The following is a 6,000-nucleotide window of genomic DNA, read 5'->3' as shown; positions in this document are numbered from 1 at the left end:
CTAACAATATCACTTTGTTATCTGATAGGCTTGTTTGCTTTGTCGGGTGTCGTTGGTGACTACCACCTAGAAGCTGATGTAGGTCACATCCGTATAAGTGTGTTGCAATCTATTTATGCTCTTTTCATTGGAGCGTTCCCTGTGTGATAGGGTGTATACAGAGAAATTGATTCACGGGTTTTACAGTTACATTGTGAGGTGATCTACTAATGTCAGTCTTGCATGAGAGCTCTCGACGGCGACAGGATGCCATTATGAACATACCTTGTTTCTTTGGATTATGTGTGTTGTTATTGTATGGACCACTGGTCTCAGGTGAGTGTGACATATATTCGTTTTCACGTTTACTGACAAGTTGTGAAAAATGTATAAACAGGTGGTACGTTTTACAACAATAATCGATTTCGTTCTTTAGGTCAAACTACAGCTAGGTCAATAAGTTTTAAATGGCAGACAGACAAGGCATATGCGTTTTGAATTTGAGTCTGACAGGAAAATATATCGTATATGACAATCTCATTTGTTCGATAGCGGAGAAACGGCCTGTCGCCTATCTAAACAAGATGGCGGACACGATATTGCGAAATGTTGACGCACAGGGCTGATCGTGCTGGGGTCAGTGAAGATAGGATGGGAAATGCATAACTATAGTGAGTGAGTGAGTTATGATTTAACGTCACATCGGCAATATTGCAGCCATATCGTGACGAGAAAAGTTTTATATAAATAATAAATCAAAGTTGCTACAGAATCAGTCAGCGAAGGACTGTAAAATAACTAGAGTATCACAGATGGAGTCTAAAACTAGCATGAACATGTAAAACTAGTTTATTTACGAAGACAATACAATATAAAAACGGGCTATAGATCGCCAACAACTGAAGGTAGATCACCATACTAGGAACCATGGGGACTTACATTACTTTTGCTACCTGCATGGACCCTAGTTGGAATTTACACCATCCCTTCAACCATTGGCGACAGAAGAGAAATCTAGCCATAAATTAAAAACACACTTATTCTACGATTAAAAACCTGGTACACTTAAATTGACTAAATGTTTTGGGACTTACGTACCCTCTCAGGAGGACAATAATTTTACAATACTTCAACCCCCTTTGAGGATACAGCCACTAACAATCTCAGTTGCTAATCTAAACTACCAATAATAAAATATATATCTATTTACAAATCACTTAACAAATCTAATTCTTTTAAAAAGGCAATAACTAAATGAGAACTAACAGTAGTAAAAAGATCCTTCAATGTTTTGACATTAAAATACTTATCCCTTGTGATGGAATATTCAACACAGTCAAGCAGGACATGCTTGACTGTGATTCTTTCATCACAAGGGATACAAAACGGAGGATCCTCGCCCTTCAATAGGTACTCATGAGTGTATCTTGTGTGGCCAATGCGACATCGTCGCATGGTGACCTCTTCAAATCTGGACTGACATCCCAAGTAGGTGTAACGATATAAGGTTTGATTGCATGTAATTTATTGATACCTACTTGGGTGTCCCACTTCTTCTGCATTAGATCTGCATAACTATAAGTGTGTGTAATTATATCATATTATACAGTTGTTAGCAGCTGAATAAAAATCTTAAAGACTAGTTGAATACGCCATTAACATAGGGTTTGGTGATAGTGATTAATGCTATCATATGGATGTGAGAATTAGATCCTCGTTGTATGAAATGCGTTATGAAAAAACAACATTGCTGACATGTCCAACGCCAAACTGGAAACGTATCTGTTGGATCTCAGTGGCCCAAGGTCTAAGAGTTACCATTCTGTCTACCCAGTTTAGTCAGTGAAGGGTCTAGTACATTTGGTCAGACAGGCAATTGTCATCCATTTTCATTAGTCTAGTCCACTATTTTACTTATTTTGTAGTGCATGTATCAAATAGTAATGGCTGATCACTTTCACAAAGTACAACACCGTTACAGTCTGTTAGAGTAAGTAAGGTTTTACGCCACTGTTAGCAATATTCCAGCAATACCATGGCGGGGTTCACCACAAACGGGCTTCACACGTTGTACCCATGTGGGGAATCGAACCCGGGTCTACGGAGTGACGGGCGGACGCCTCAGCCACTAGGTTACCCCACAGATTGTGAGAAGCAGATGAAAACTTAATTTTTGTATAAATTTAGTCTGTGTACTCTCACATCCTTTTATGTCAGAATGAACAGGACCAAACTGACTTATTTGGTAAATGGTCACACATAGATAGATTGCAGTATATATGGGTACAGATACCAAGTCAGCCTGCTAAACCAACATCCGTCTCGTCCATACTGTTATTTTTTGTGGGTTAGTGTGTGTGTGTGTGTTGGGGAGGGGGCGTTTTGGGGTTTTGTTTTGTGTGTGTGCGCATACAATAAAGTCACATATATCTTAAAAGGAAGTGGTTTCAATAATATATCCTAAATGCCATTTTTTCAAATTTGTCACTGATGTTGCATACATATAGAGAAGTGTATCGCAACACCTATTACAAAGGCGAGCATCATGTGTTTCCGTATTGAGTGAGTGAGTGAGAGTTAATATTTAACGTCACATCGGCAATATTTCAGCCATATCGTGACATGAACATTTGATATTGAAATGAAATATATGTATATTATAAAAAACCTGCGGACGAAGGACAGTAAAACAACTAGAATGTCACAGATATGTATGTAAAACTAGAAATTAAATCTAAAAAGTTATAACTATAGGGGAAAACAATACAGTATAAAAATGGACTATAAATCGCTAATATGTTTCCGTATTGAGCATCACGTTTCAGTAAACTGCTCTTGCAGCTCAATAAATTGGACAATTAGGTGATTATGTTTATGATTAGCAAACTGGTCAGGCACGTCACGCTTGGGATATACAGAATGTTGGTTGTCATCCATCGACTATCAGCCAAATGGCCAGAACATCAGAAAACTATTGACTTATGCACCGTCAGCGTTCCTGTCGACCACTCGTGGAAACTCCAATGGGAGATAGGGCCGTAGGTAGCCCATTAGGGTAGCTGAGAGCAGTAAATTGCATCTGAGAGCATCTTATTTTAGAATATTCCAGGGGAGTATGCCCGGAACCCCCAAGAGCCTCGGCCTATTCGCGGCCTGGTACGTGAATAGTGCTCCACCTATTAAGAAAAGTTATATATGCTTGCCTTGCAAGTATTACAATTTGCGTTTTTATTACAATTTACGTCGTAACACAGATCGTTGTAAGGCAAGCATATATAACATTTGAACAAGCGATTGTAGTTTCAAATTGCCTTTTAGTGCAGTTTAATTATATATATGCATTTCATTGCTAGTCACCTAGGCTATTCCATTTGTCCAAACCACAACATACGGAGACAGATCAGTTAGCAGACCGGGTGCTGTATTCTGGAATTGATAACCTGACAATGTCAGAAAATCGGAAAATATCAACAGTTTCCGATCTTGTTGCAAAACCATCCTCTTCAAACGAGCATTCGACTAAGTGCACATGAGCAGGAATCGGGATATGTAGCGCTATACAAATGTCTAATTTGATATGATTTGATTTGATATACCCGTTAGAAACTCACCCACAACCCAACCAACCCGCACTTTATATTTATACATATCAAAACCTCAGAAGATATTTGCGAAAAGACGTGATACAAAGGACAGTAGGAGATTTTATATCGATTATACATCAGGACGAATATCATTTTCGTCATTTGGCTAAGATTTGTCAGTTCTTTCTTAGGTTATCGCGCTAACAATCTTTATATTGGCAAAACCCTCAGAATTTTGCTGTGACCGTGAAAATTATCTCAGGTCACTCCATTTCACTTGTGTCGGTGAATCTCGCCAATATACCTTGGTACCAAATTTGAACAAAATCCATCATTTCTTTCTTGAGTTATCGCCCTAACAAGCCTATTTGATGTATGAAATGCAACGAAAAACAAACACCCGCGTATTTACGAGTGATTACAACTGTTATTACAATTTACGTAAATATTTATTACATTTTACCGCAATGAACATTATTACAATTTACGTCAATTTTTATTACAATTTGCGTGTTACAATTTACGTCAATTTTTATTACAATTTACGTCAAGTTTATTACAATCTGCTGCAAGTATTACAATTTGCGTTTTTATTACAATTTACGTCGTAATAATCTGGAAGATTAAAGTGTTTCAACAGATTCAGTAATGTCTGGGGTAGTCTTGTTGAAGAATGTTAAAGTAATTCAGATGGCATATCATTGCAAACCGCAGCTTCATTATATCAAAGACAATATACTGTATCTCTAACTTCCACAATGCCTCGATTACGTTCATCAGGTAGTTCTACAATGCAAATGCTACAACGTGAATCAAGCTCAGATAAATCCAAAAGTGGAGTTTTTTCCCTAGGTTTAACAATTGATTGTTCAAAATCATTGTGTCACTGATTTTGCTACAAGAAGAGAATGTTGTCCTGCTTTGAAATATAGTGGATTTCCAACGAACGTATTTGATGTGTATCCTGGCATCAAGTATATTTGGAATAAATTGCTTCTTCGTATGTCTAGGGTACGAAAGTCCTAATACATTCAAAGTGACTTTAAGCTGTCCGCTTTTTTCATCGTAGAATATGTGTGTTTTTAACTTATGGCTATGGTTGTCTCCCATCACCAGTAGCTGAAGGGATGGTGTAAAACCAGCTAGGGTCCATGTAGGTAGTAAAGGTACTGTAAGTTTCCATGGTCCTTAGCATGGTGATCAACCTTCAGTTGTTGGTGATCTATAGCCCTTTTTTATACTGTATTGTTGTCTCTACTTATGTATTTTTATGATAGCGTACTAGTTCTAAATAGATATCTGTGACAGTCCAGTACTTTCACTGTCCTTCGATGACAGGTTTTTACGTTCTAAAATTATTGATTTTAATATTGGTATAAAATGAATTTTGCTCGTCACTATATGGGTGTGACGCTAAATATTAACTCACTAACTCACTCCTGTGGTCCCTAGTACGGTGACCTACCTCCTGTTGCTGGTGATCTCCAGTCCGTTTTTTTAATATTGTATTGTCCATCACAGTTTATTTAATTTTACAGTTACATACTACTTTGAATTCTCTATCTGTGATAATCTAGTTTTTTACTGTCCTTCGTTGACAGTCTTTTATACTTTTCTTGTGAATATATAACTTTTGAAGTCACGATATGGCTGAAATATTGCCAGTGTGACTATCAATTTTAACTCACTCGAGCTCCTCTTATGTCTCACCGTAAAGCTGTAATATTCATTCATCTTGATGGGGGGGCTGCTTCAGGCTAACCCTGGCACGGCATAAGATGTCTCAACTGATCCTACTGCTAGTGAACTGAAACACGATGTGCCAAAATCATCGGTTTTATAAGTTTTTGACTTGGACGTTTCGTATTCGATTCCTCGTATTTCGTATGAAAGCCAACGACGTCTTTTTCAACACCAATAACCTTTAGACATAAAGAGAAAGACAAATGTAAACGGTGTTCTTATGAATGACTGTGAGAAACGCTACTTACACTGTGTGCTGACCGATGACAATAGTACACAGATTCAACAATTCTGCATACAAAACATTAGAATATATTACAGTGCTTCATTTGTTTAATTTTACGCGAACCAGTTTAGTTATTTTAGGCTTTATCTAGCCAAATATTATTTGACTTGGTAAAGACGGCCTGAAGAATGAGCTCCGGCTCAGGGTGTACTTCGGTTCTTGTGTGTTGCTATGTGAGCTGGACGGTGTATGTCTTGGAAAACAAATAACAACGCAGGGTTTCAATCCCAGCCATTTATTGTCAGCGTCTAACCCGGCTTTGTGTATGGCAATACCATCTTTAATCAGGTGATGCTTCTAATCCAGACGGTTATGGTTTTATGAAATTTCCAAGAACTCACGAGCATGACATTTTGCATGGGTGACATTTTGTATTTTATTTTTCTTTGCATAAATCAAATACATCAG

At 37.7% G+C, this 6,000-nt stretch overlaps 1 protein-coding gene across 2 annotated transcripts in view; it reads left to right on the top strand.

Annotated features, from left to right (window-relative positions):
- Window positions 1-32: 32 nt before the first annotated feature.
- LOC124276079 (tolloid-like protein 2) overlaps window positions 33-6,000 on the top strand; it is a 54,434-nt gene continuing 48,466 nt past the window's right edge. Inside the window, exon 1 of one of the 2 annotated variants that reach the window (XM_046711736.1) lies at window positions 33-315. The gene's annotated coding sequence lies outside the window, so the exon portion shown is untranslated. The remainder of the gene's footprint in view (window positions 316-6,000) is intronic. The other variant, XM_046711737.1, reaches the window with a different exon arrangement.

Source organism: Haliotis rubra, unplaced genomic scaffold, assembly GCF_003918875.1.
Source record: "Haliotis rubra isolate DU_JTF1 unplaced genomic scaffold, ASM391887v1 Scf205, whole genome shotgun sequence".
NCBI classification, from domain to species: Eukaryota; Metazoa; Mollusca; class Gastropoda; order Lepetellida; family Haliotidae; genus Haliotis; species Haliotis rubra.
Note: the sequence above shows the minus strand (reverse complement) of the source record. Positions and strands in the feature narration are given on the sequence as shown.